At 41.2% G+C, this 13,014-nt stretch overlaps 1 pseudogene across 1 annotated transcript; it reads left to right on the forward strand.

Moving 5' to 3' along the window:
- Positions 1–3,149: 3,149 nt before the first annotated feature.
- Positions 3,150–4,123, forward strand: LOC308505011 (actin, cytoplasmic 1-like; annotated as a pseudogene). The gene is made up of 2 exons: positions 3,150–3,308; positions 3,405–4,123. The product of its transcript is annotated as an actin, cytoplasmic 1-like (transcript).
- The last annotated feature ends 8,891 nt before the right edge of the window (positions 4,124–13,014 follow it).

Consider the following 13,014-nt stretch of genomic DNA (forward strand, 5'->3'; position numbering starts at 1 on the left):
TATATTTAATCTTCTGAACAATCCTAGGAATTCAGTGCTATTATTAATCTGTTTCAGAGATGATGAAACTAAATTCTAGAGAAAATTCATAACCTGTACAAAGTTACCCCAGGAGCGAGTGGTGAGGGCAGGGCTTGAATTCAGATGTGCCCGCTTCCAAAACCCGTTTCTTACCCAGCAGCCTATATGGCTGCTCATATTGGACAGGGGTCTAGTCATTGAGTCTGCAAAAACTTGGAACCAATAGCAAGCTATGCTTTCTACCATCTTTTCCCTTCTTCTGCCTGAGTTTGTGTTGCTTTTGCTATGAAAAGATTTTGTATTTCCTAAGCAAAAGGAATTTCCTAAATGTAAGCATTGAATCAACTTCTGTTAGTAAGAATACATAACATTTTTGTGACAATCTGCTTGGCATGATGCTTTATAAGTTAGATAGGCAGTCACGTCATAGAAAGCAATAGAATGTAGTGGTTAAGAGTGCAGGTCTGAGATCCTTAGCTTGGACAGTTCCTGACTGTGTAAAACCTGACTAATTACTTAAACTATCTGTGCCTTCCTTGTCTCCCACAAGACAGAGTTTATTATAATTGCATTTTCATTTTTGACTTAAACTGAATCACCCAGCTTGGTCATTGATTTTCTTTTTTTTCCATTCCAGACTTGGCTCTTAATAATTTTTAGCTTATTCCAAACACGTAAAAATCTTCAAAAAATAAAAAGGATCATTACAGATAAAATGACAATAAACTTTTTTTTTTTATTAGTTTCAGGTGTACAAGACAAGGTAATACTTAGACGTTCATCATTTATATCCCTCACACTGTGAACCCCCCTCCCCCCATCCACTATCCCTCCGACCTCACACTGAACCATCACATTATATATATAAAATTATAGTTGGCATTCATTAATGTTTAGCTTCTGGTGTACAATGCCATGATCAGGTATCCACAGTATCCCTGAGGTGGTCTCCCAAATAGGACGCATGTCCATCGGATACCCAACAAAATCTTTACAACATTATTGAATACCTTCCCCAAATTAATTTTCAAAAAAACCCTGAGGCCATCTTGTGGTTACCAGCTGCTTCCAAATCCCTTCACCTTTCCTCTTATCCCCAACCCCCCCCACACACCCATCTAACCACTCTCGGTTTTTTCTTTGTGTCCCCAAAACTGTTTCTGATTAGTTCATTCACATAGTCTTTTCTTTAGATTCCACATATAAGTGAGATCATATGGTACTTGTCTTTCTCTTTCTGACTTATTTCACTTAACATAATGTTCTCTAGATCCATCCATGTTGCTGCAAATGATAAGATTTCTTTCTTCTTTATGGCTGCGTAATACTCCATTGTATAAATGTACCACAGCTTCTTAATCCAGTCATCTACCGATGGGCATTTCGGTTGTTTCCGTATCTTGGCTATTGTATAAAGTGCTGCAATAAACATAGGAGTGCATACTGATTTTTGAATTGGAGTTTTGGATTTCTCCGGGTAGATGCCTAGAAGTGGAATTACTGGATCATAGGGTAGTTCCATTTTCAGATTCCTGAGATACCTCCATACTGTTTTCCATAGTGGCTGCACTAATCTGCAATCCCACCAACAGTGCACTAGCGTTCCCTTTTCTCCACATCCACGCCAGCATTTGTTGTTTGTTGATTTATTGATGATAGCCATTTTGACTGGAGTGAGGTGGTATCTCATTGTGGTTTTTATTTGCATTTCTCTGATGGTTAGTGAGGTTGAGCATTTCTTCATATGTCTTCTTGCCTTCTGTATGTCCTTTTTAGAAAAATGTCTCCTCAAGTCCTCTGCCCATTTTTTAATTGGGTTGTTTGTTTTTTTGGAGTTGAGTTGAGTAAGTTTTTTATAGATTTGTGATATTAATCCCTTATCAGATATATCATTGGCAAATATTTTTTCCCATACAGTAGGATCCCTTTTTGTTTTATTGATGGTTTCCTTTGCTGTGAAAAAACTTTTTAGTTTGATGTAATCCCACATGTTTATTTTTTCTCTTACTTCCCTCGCGCGAGGGGATATATCAGTGAAAATCTTACTCCGGGTAAAAAATGACAACAAACTTTTGAAGGCAGTTAGCTCTATTGTAGAAATTTCAAACTACTTCAGCAATAATATTATTATTGAATTGAGCTTGTAGTCTCCCATGGAGGTAATTTGGAATGGGACAGTATAACTTTATCAAGTGCGGTAAAACAGAAGAAATCACACACACCCTGTGGGCGTCTAGATCCAGACAGCTGGGATCCCAGTGCGATCCCACAGAAAAGTGCCCAGACACGTATCCCCCAGTGATCAGCATGGACATACGAGGAATTAGGTCACAAAAGATTCCAGTTGACTATGTTTGGGGATGTGGTTCTAATTTTCCCTAATAACTGAATCTTTACAGATAACCAATGTTCCCAGAGACTGGAAGTTCTTTACCTGTTGTCACCCTCCTTACCCACCCTGTGTACTATCTGTTTAACGCCACCTGAGAAGTTTCTCACCTCTTTTGGAATTTGGCAATAGGCTTCCTCTTCCCAGCTTAGATGGATGCTCTGGACCTTCAGGGTGATTGAGTCAGAGAGGATTTGTGGGCTCAGTCACTGTGGAGCCTGGAACTGGCTCTCTCTCCCATCCTCCATACATTCCATGTGGGGTGTGGAGGAGGAAAACTGTTCTCTTAATACAAAATCTTACCCATTTCCTGGATCTAGATGAGTGTTATTTCTTTGCGAAGGAGATCTCCCCTTGCCTCAAATGAATGATCAGAGACTTTATTTCTTATTAAGCTTAGCTTAAGCTCAACATTTTAATATGTTTTTCCAATAGGATTTATATTTCATATTTATGGATTAAGCAAGAAAGAGTAAAAGAACGTGTTCTTTTAAAAAAAAAATCGGAGGGGGGCTCACTCGCTGCAGCTGCCTCCCACCCCTATCGCTCGCTGCTCTGCTGTCAGCTCCTTCCAGCACTCCCTCGCCTTCAGAGACCCATCGCCGCCTCTCCACATCACAGAGGAAGAAAATAAATCGCTACGCTCGTCATCGACAATGGCTCTGGCATGTGCACAGCTGGCTTTGCTGGGGATGATGCCCCGGGGCCATGTTCCCATCCACCGTGACACCGGGGCGTCATGGTGTTCTCGGGGCAGAACAGCTACGTGTGTGGTGAGTCCCAGAGCAATAGCTGCATCCTGACCTCAAGTACTGCTGTTACTGACTGGGACACCATGGAGAAGATCTGGCACCACACATTCTACAACGAGCTGCATGTGGCCCCTGAGGAGCACCCCGTGCTGCTGACTGAGGCCCCCTGAACCCCAAGGCCAGAAGAGAGAAGATGACTCAGGTCACGTTCCAGACCTTCAACATTGCAGCTATGTATGTAGGTGGCCATCCAGGCCGTGCTGTCCCTGTACGCCTCTGGCAGCATCCCTGGTATTGTTACGGACTCTGGGAACAGGATCACCCACACTGTGCCCATGTACGAGGGGGATGCCCGCCCCCACGCCATCCTAGGTCTGGACCTGGCTGGCCAGGGCCTGACTATCTTATGAAGATCCTCACGGAGCATAGCTATAGCTTCACCACCGTGGCCGAGTGGGAAATCTTGTGTGACGTCAAGGAGAAGCTCTGCTATGTCACTCTGTCTGTGCTGCAAGCAGGAAATGGACACCGCTGCGTCCTCCTCCTCTTTGGAGAAGAGCTACGAGCTGCAGGATGGACAGGTGATCATTACTGGCAACAAGTGCTTCCGGTATCCAAAGGCGCTTTTCCAGCCCTCCTTCCTGGGTAAGCCCTGCTGCATCCACGAGACCACATTCAACTCAATTATGAAGTGTGATGTCGACTTCCAGAAGGACCTGTACGGCAACACGGTTCTGTGTGGTGGGACTACCATGTACCCAGGCATGGCCAATAGGATGCAGAAGGTGACGGCCCTGGCCCTCAGGACAATGAAGGTCAAGATCATTGCCCCGCCAGAGCCCAGGTACTCGGTGTAGGTGGGGCTCTGTCCTGGCCTCACTCTCCACCTTCCAGCAGATGCAATCCGCAAGCAGGAGTATGACGAGTCGGCCCCTCCACGGTTCACCACAAATGCTTCTAAACCAACTGTGAGCAGATGCATAGCGTTTGCTTCGTGAGTTCATCAGAAGTGTAAATTTGCCCTGGTGAATGTATATACCTCATGCAAGCCTCATGAAAACTAGAATAAGCCTTTGAAAACAAATTTGTCCTTGAAGCTTGTATCTGATATCAGCATCAGATTATAGACTTGGTTGCTGATTTTGACCTTGTATTCAAGTTCACTGTTCCCTTGATACATATTTAATACCCTGTACTTATCATTGATTTAAACCCCTAGGACACGTGGCTCAGTCACTTGGTGGCTGACGTGAGAACATGTTAATGCAAGAGAAATCTAATGGCTTGATGAGAATCTGCAAGGCCATACATTTCTTGATCTGTGCAAAGCATTAATTTGCTAAGAGCTGCCTATTGCAGGATTTCTCTAGAGGCTGACAAGAGTCCTGAACCAGTTGTTATTTCTGTCCTGCCAGTCTGACAGGATTGGGAAGGTCTGAGTTTTAGGGCCCATTTTCTTTTCTTAGCTGTGTTGTTATTTGCCTTGAATTGGAAAATGGTTTGCATTTATTCCTTAAATTTATTCATCCTTTTAATTTATGTGAAGTTTTTGTACACAATTCTTATTCCTTAAGAGATGACAACACATCTTGATTTTTCTGTCATAGACAACAGTAGACCCCAGCAACATGTCATTATAAGGAGGACTAATAAAGAAAACAAAAAACAAACAAACAAAAACAGAGGAGAGGCAAATTATAAATACAAGAACAAAAAGGGAATAGCACTACAAATCCTATTGAAAGAAGTATAATAAGGAAATATGATGAGCTTTATGCCAATAAATTTGACAACTGTACAGATAAAATATACAAATTCTTGGGAAAAAAACCTAACTTACCAAAATTGATACAAAAAGAAATAGAAAGTTTGAATAGCCCTATACATGCTAACAAAATTGAATTCATAATTTTAAAAGTCTTCTCAAGATGAAAACTCAGATGCCGATGATTTTACTTGTAAATTCTATCAAAAATTTAAAGAGGAAATAATACCAATCTTACATAAACTCTTTCAGATAAAAGGAAGAGGTAACACTTCCAGCTTTATTCACAATAGCCAAAAACTGGAAATAATCCAAATGACCACCAACTGATGAATGGATAAACAAATTGTGATACTAAAAAATTATAAAAAACAATTCCATTCCATAAAATGGAAGACTACTCATCAATAAGATGAACATACTGCTGATACACACAAAGATATTGATGAATCTTAAAAGCATCGTGTTAATGAAAGAAGAATTTCTTTTTCTAAAACCATCATGGTAGAAAACAGCTCAGTGGTTGCCTGGGACTGGGGACCAGGGGAAGAGAATGACTGCAAACTGGCATGAGGACAATTTGAGAGCTATAGGATATTCTATATTTTGATTGGGGTCTTGATTATAGGACTGTCTATATTTATGAAAACTTAAACTATGTATTTTAAAATACACTTACAATTTTATTTTATCTAAATTATGTCTCAGTAAAACTAATTTTTAAGAAGAAATACTGCCTTTACAGAAAGAAGCAATTTTATTTACTTATTAAATCAAATGAAGCACCAATAGCTGTTCTCAAAAAGAAAAAAAAAGCCTTCAATTTGTGTTTAATAATACTCAGAGTGAAACTGTAAGACTTACTGGAAAGAAAAGAGACTTACAAAGATGCTCCTTAGATAAAGGCAACTGGGAACTGATCAACTAAGTTTAGCCACATATCAAAATAGGCCTGTTAGGGAACTTGCTTTTTTTTTTTTTTTTTAATCCATTCAGCCACCCTAAATCATTTGATTGGAACATTTAGTCCATTTACATTTAAAGTAATTATTGATAGGTATATAGTTATTGCCATTTTATTAACTGTTTTTTGGTTATTTTTGTGGTTCTCTGTTCCTTACATCACAGGTGTACCTTACAAGGATGTAAGGTACACCACAGGGAATATAGTCAGTAATTTTGTAATTAACTATGTATGGTGCCAGATGGGTGATCTAAAATTATTGTGGTGATCACTTTGTAAGATATATAAATGTCTGATCACTATGTTGTACACCTGAAACTAATATATGTCATCTATAATTGAAAAATAAACTTAAAAAAAAAGTTATGTTAGCACTGAAAAAAACGTAGACCTGTTACTTATTCAGTCAAGGCAAGCTTGTCTTGCTCCTACAGAGTGTGTCTTGGTTAAATTAACACGTTAGAAGAGGGTTGCCAGGTATCTTTACTTTACATTTGGAATAATCCTAAGAGAGCATACTTGTAAGTGGAAACACAGGCTGTGTTCAGTCCTGGGCTGGCCCAAGAGGGTTCCCCTAAGGCTGAACACATAGGCCCAGGTTTAGCTTCTCTAAAGATCTGATCAGAAAAGAAGACAGCTTGTGAAGAAAACGAATCTCTTGGCAATAGCTGAACATTACCATTTCAGAATTTACCAGAACAAAATAACCACACCACATGTTATCCACGCCCCTTGGGAGATGCACTTTAAATTGTGTCTTAATGCATGAAAGCCCTGTCACTCGGGAGAATGAGAAGGGTAGTTGTTCCTTCAAAGAGTCCAAATAAAACATCCAATGAGCTAAAAGCATGAGCCGGCAATTAAGGAGGGCACATGGGATCTGGTTTCTTTAACCAGCTTGACGCACACAAAGCCATTCCCAGTGGAAATCTCAGATCTCAGAGCCTAGCTCAGTTGTTTGCAATATCCAAGCTAAATATACGGATGCCAATGTCAAGAATGAGGCAGAAGCAAAACAAATGATGATAAATCAAGAAGCATTGTTTTTGCTCTTCCGAGAGGCAACTTGATACAGCAGGACAGTATCACTCTGGTCTGGCCTCCCTCTCCCAGTCATTCTCTTTATTTAAATATAATATCTTGTTCACTGAGCTGTTTCAAAGTTTAAAGAGAACACATTCAGGGCCTCTTAGCACAACGCCTGGCTCCAAGCCGCTCAATGAATGTCGTAAATATTCTATGTCATAGGATGCTAAATATCATATGTTGAACATAAAATAGTAAATATAAGAAAAGGATGTTTGAGTGTTTTCTCTTCCCTCTACATAGGGAAGAGACAACATGGCAGGATTAATTCGCAGAGGGTTAGGAAAGAGTAACTAACTTGGCATAACAGAGATGCACTTGCCTTCATCAGCGGACGTGGAAGTGACAGATCCCCAGTGATGGAGGGTGTACTGGTTATTCTGTTTGTCAGCCTAGAGGCATTATTCCTCCCAGGAGGCCATCGCCTGAGAAAGCTATTACTCGAGCTCCCTTGCTGGCTAGCTACCAGTTGGATTTGGCCAATATGAGGCACTGGCAGAAAATCACTGAGCGAGAGGAAGGAGTTCTAACTATTTCTTCCTGCTCCCTCCCTGCCTTGGTATTGTGTCTTTGGCAGCGTTTCCATCATTCCAGGATTACAGTATGGCCAGACAGCTCCTCTTTCACAATCTCAGCTCTTCCTGGGCTCTGGTCTACTGCTCCCTTTTCTTGCCCTCTCATGCTTGGATGGTAATGGCTTTCCACTGTTACAGATCTGTGTGTGACATCATCCTGTCTGTATTCCATTAACCCTGTGCACACATCTGTAAGCCGACCCTTCATTAGAGGCTCTCTGTTTGAACCACCTGGGGCAAATGCTATTTTCTGCTAGGACCTCGACTAGTGATGGGTCTCCAAGGACCTCACAAGTGTACCCACCAGAGAAAGATAAAACTTTAATTAATCTGGCAGTTCTGAAAAGTGCTAACTAGTTCATCATAGCCGTGCAAGTAATAATTTTCCTGGGAACATTAGAAACATAGGTAGTACGACAGAGGTAGAATAGTAAAAGCCCAAAGTGGGCAACAGAGAGAAGCTGATAACATCTGGCAATAAGCCAGAGCTGGGGCAATGGAAGGAGAGCCCCAGTTTAACATGAAGCTCAAAGTTTGAGCTATTACATAAAACGGATATATTAAAAATTGACCTGAGAAAAGCCATAGGGACTGTTTCAGTTTTTATCCAGGGGAAGAGAAAGAACAAGCCCCAGCAAGTATATGTAATAGGAGAGTGTTCTTATATACCAGGGACCTACTATGCACGTAGTTTCTGTGCTATGAGTAATAGCTACAGCTCGAGGAAGATTTACTTGTACAGCATGGGTCATGGAGGCGGGGACCATAGCTCTAGCCTTGTTACCAACTCGTCAACCTTGTCATACTGAGATGGCAATGAACCTGTTCGTTTCCTGAGCATTTTACAACCAGAGGATGTTTCCCTCCTATTTCGTTGTCCTGGCATAATCTTTTACAAATGCCACACTCACTTGCCGAAGTATAATATTTTTATCCCTATATGGCACCACATAACAAATCACCACAGCTTTATTAGTTTAACTATCCATCTGTACTCTCTGGTTAGATAGAAAGAGAAGATGAGTGTTATTCCTGCTGCGTTTGCATGCAGAAATCAGCGGTGTATTTGTAGGAGGCCAGGGGGTCAGAGAAACACTACCTGGAAAACAATCTGTGGTCACTCCAGCCAATTCCATGTAGGGGTAATATTTTGTGCCAGTTTCCAGGGGTGATACTTAGCTTTTCAGGCTCTGAAATTCAATTGTTAGGGCATCCAGAGGTGTTTAGACTTTAATGGCTAATGTCATTTAGGTATGAGAGAGAGCAGGAATATGGGTCCGTCGGGCTACCTTGGCCCCTGGGCCAGGATGCTCATTGCCCTGGCCACATGCTAGAGGCACCAAGTCAGTGTTTGTATCTGACTCTCATTCATGCTTCACTTACCAACCCAAACACAGCCTGACAGACATACTCTCTCTTTGGGTATGTTAACAAAAATACTTCTAGTTACAATCACCTTTTACTGGCCTGGGAATCTTGTCATCTGTCTCTTTACCATAACTTTGCCTAACTTTGATAGAATTTTTTTCTTCGCTTGTATTATAATCCGGCTCCCAGGTGGCAGTTTTTTTCCTCTCTCTCCAACTTCTTAGGGAATCCTCATTTTGGGCCATGTCTGCCACCTATGGCTGCCAGATGGGAATGCATGATCTCAGGGACTAGTTTTTTTTTTTTTTTTGTATAGCATTTAAAATATATTTAAAAATTTTTTTCAATTACAGTTGACAGTCAATATTGTATTAGTTTCAGGTGTACAGCATAGTGGTTAGACATTTATATAACTTATGAAGTGATCCCCCCAACAAGTCTAGCACTCACCTGACACCATACATAGTTTTACAATATTATTGACTATATTCCCTATGCTGTATTACATCCCCATGACTATTTTGTAACTACCAATTTGAATTTCTTAATCCCTTCACCTTTTTCACCCAGCTTCCCAACCCTCCCTCCCTGGCAACCATCCATTTGTTCTCTGTATCTATGAGTGTGTTTCTCTTTTGTTTCTTCCTTTATCTTGTTTTTGAGATTTGACGTATAAGTGAGATCATATGGAATTTGTCTTTCTCTGTCTGACTTACTTCACTTAGCGTCATACCCTTTAGGACCATCCATGTTGTCTAGACTAGTTCTTGCTGAGTGTCACGCTCCCTCTTAATTTCAGGCTTCCAAGCAGAGGGACAGATGCTTATCTCTCTATAGATGTTTCTCTAAATTGTTTCTATCCTCTGGACCTCATATCAAAGGTTAGTGCTTTTTAATGGTGACAAGTTGGACCTGACTAACTCCATCTCTAAAATCTAAAACTCTAAAAACCCACACTCTGACCACAAACTCCCCTCCTTCCAGCTCTCACTCTTTCACTTCTGCAATCCCTAACCCTCAACCTGAGGGTTGAAATACTTGAATCCCTCTCTCTACCCCCTGCTGGCCACATTTCCTTCCTTATCTAATCCATAGCCCGATGGATTGACCTTTGCTTCCCCAGATAGGCAGCAGAGTTTTGCTGCAGGAAAAACAATCGTTAAGCAGGTTGGAAGGACTTCAAATTTATAATCTGCAATTTTAACTGCTCTCATCTTTCAGTAGTTCCTTTGCCTGCTGACCGTTGGCTCCCCTCTTATCTAGCAGTTAGGAAATGTCACTATTTTCCTCCAGGCCCCTAAGTCAACCCCGTTCTGCCTCCCTCAGCTGTTCTCGTTTATCTATTTCACAGATGCAATCAACGCTGTCCGATAGACACTTAGGTACCACTAGCACTTCTTAACGTAAGCATTTATGCACAGCCAAATATATCCTTACCTCTTTCCTCCTCTCTCGGGAGCAGCGGGCTCTCCCTACAGCATTTTAAGGCGAATCCTTCCACCCGGGGTCTGATTAGGTTGTGGTTTTTACAAATCATTCCTTTTCTTTATAACCATGGCAACCTTTCTCTGTTAGCTCCTCCTTCTCAGCCTAAAACTGTGCTCAAACATAAAACCAAAGCCCTTCATTCATTCTACATTTTCCTCTACATCTGAGCCCCTCTATCCTTCCTTCCACTCCTGGGTAGGCCTCCTTAGTAGTGCACACTCCTCTGTCATCTGCTATTTGTTCTCCAACTTACTAACTACCATCTGGCTCCTGCCCCGAGTGTACCATTGAAACTATTCTGGAAAATGCTATCAGTGTCCTTCTTGGAAAATTCAATGGACTCTTATTTGGCCTCAGTACAGAAGTTATCACAGTTGACTACACTTGCATTACTAGTAGGATTTTGTCATCACTTTAGGTGTAGGATTTTAAATTCCCCTCTTACCACATAAACATTGCAATGAATATGTTTGTTTGTATATGTGGCCTCATATTTACCTGTGTGAGACTGTCTCTGGTATAGTATACAATACAAGGAGTGTGATTGCTGAGACTTAGGGAATATATTTTTAAAATTTAATTAATTACTGCCAATTGCTCCTCCCCCCACAAGAATGGTCAGAGGAGTCACCTGCTGTAGGGGAGGAAAAAATTTTCCATGACCTTAGGGTCCCTGGCTGAGTCTGAAAAATAAAGTGGCAAAGACAGATTAATAGGAAAAAAACACCCAAATTTTATTGAGTTTTTACACGTACATGGGAGCCTTCACAAGAGAATGAAGACCTGAAGAAGTGACCAGAGTAGGAAGCTTTATACCTTTTAGACAAAGAAAGAAATTTGTGAAGAATTGAGAAGCTAAACAGGGTAGGTTTAGGAGTAGTAAATGGTGAAGAAGTGACTAGTCGGATAAGAGTAGGTGTAGCATGGTTTGTACAGGTTTCCCAGCTCCAAATTCCATGTCTCTGGTGATAAGAATGCCTTCCTGCCGGTACAGGGAGGAGGACCTTTCACATAGGAGTTTTGTGACTTGTTTCAGGGAAGAAAGGTGGAGGCGGGAGGTCAGAGTGATCTTCCTGCTTTGGCCAGTTTCTCAGATTCCTTCAGCTTAAGATATTCAGTATGCCAAGGTGCCATATTTTGGGAGTAGCATGTGCTGAATCACCCCATCATAACCAACACTGTTCCCATTCCCATTTCTCATATCCTTGCCAATACTTATTGTCCGTTATTCTAATTCTTAATAACCTGCTGTATGTGAAGTTTTTTGTTTATTGTTGTTTTCCTAAATGTATTAGGGTGAGATTGGTAAATAACATTATATAATTCTCAGATATACAACATCATAATTCAACATCTGTGTGTGTTCCCCACCCTAGTCTGGTTTCCTTCTGTTCATGGTGATTTTTTTTATAGCTGCCATAGAAAACGAATACAAACAGCTTAATGATTTCTTTTTTTCAGTATACATCTGTGAAACCACCATCTGGAACATAGAGGTTGGAGATACAAACCTCGAAGAGGTGGGGTGGTGCAATGCAAGTGGCCTGCAGCAGATTCCCTGACAGCAGAGACCTCGACAGCAGACATGTTTGAAGGGAGCCGAGTAGAACATGAGGGTAATGATAGATGCCACAGGGGTCCTGGAAATAACTGGGAGACTTTGCAAGGAGATGGTCGCATTGTAAATGTGACAGCCATTTGATTCAATTCTAGGTTGGGGTGTGCTGGGAACACGGAATTCCTCTCTGCCCCCCCCCCCAGATTATATAGCCTAAGGACGTTATCTTATACCTGGTTGTATTCTAGCTCCTACAACGTGTTCTGGCTTAGCATAAGTACTCACTCAGTGCTTGTTGAATGAAGGACTGCATTCTCTTGACTAATTCATTTCTGTCTACAAAGTGAAGTATTCTCTTATGTTGAAATGTTGATTTTGCCTTTTGTCTTAAAGCCCCAGCTAGCACTAAATTATGAACTTCACTACCAAAGTTGGCTAAGAATTGTTCAGCACTCAACATCTCAGCTTCAATACCACCTCCACCACTTTGTCTCGATCTTCTTTCTCCATCCTGGTCTCACAGCACTTCATAATGTGCACCTCAGTATTTGAGCTTCAGGATATGACCGTGGGTCCCAAGGACCCTGGGCTTAGTGAGTGGTTTCTATAATGCCTTTCCCTGGATAACACCTCCTCTTCTCCTAACAGCCCTGGGAATGCCCAGTCCATACTCTGAGAACAGATCAAATATCACCACTGCAAGGGTAACTCCTTCAATTCCACCACGCAGACTTAGTCACCTCCTTTTTGATTCATGCAGTACATTGTTCTCACTCTAATAGCCTTTATCTTGAGTTGTTTTATTTCTCTCTTAAAATGTTTCCTCTGCAATGAAGGGAGGCCATTTCAGCAATGGGTTTATCTGGGTCCTCATTGATTTGTACAGTGCCTAGCACACAGTAGGTACTTATATAATCAGGGCTTTCCCTAGAAACAGAATCAATAGGATAGATAGAAAGATAGATAGATAGATAGATAGATAGATAGATAGATAGATAGACAGATAGATTTAAAAGAATTGGCTCACATGATTGTTGGGGATGGCAAG

This window comes from Rhinolophus hipposideros (genome assembly GCF_964194185.1).
Source record: "Rhinolophus hipposideros genome assembly, chromosome: 11".
NCBI lineage: Eukaryota > Metazoa > Chordata > Mammalia > Chiroptera > Rhinolophidae > Rhinolophus > Rhinolophus hipposideros.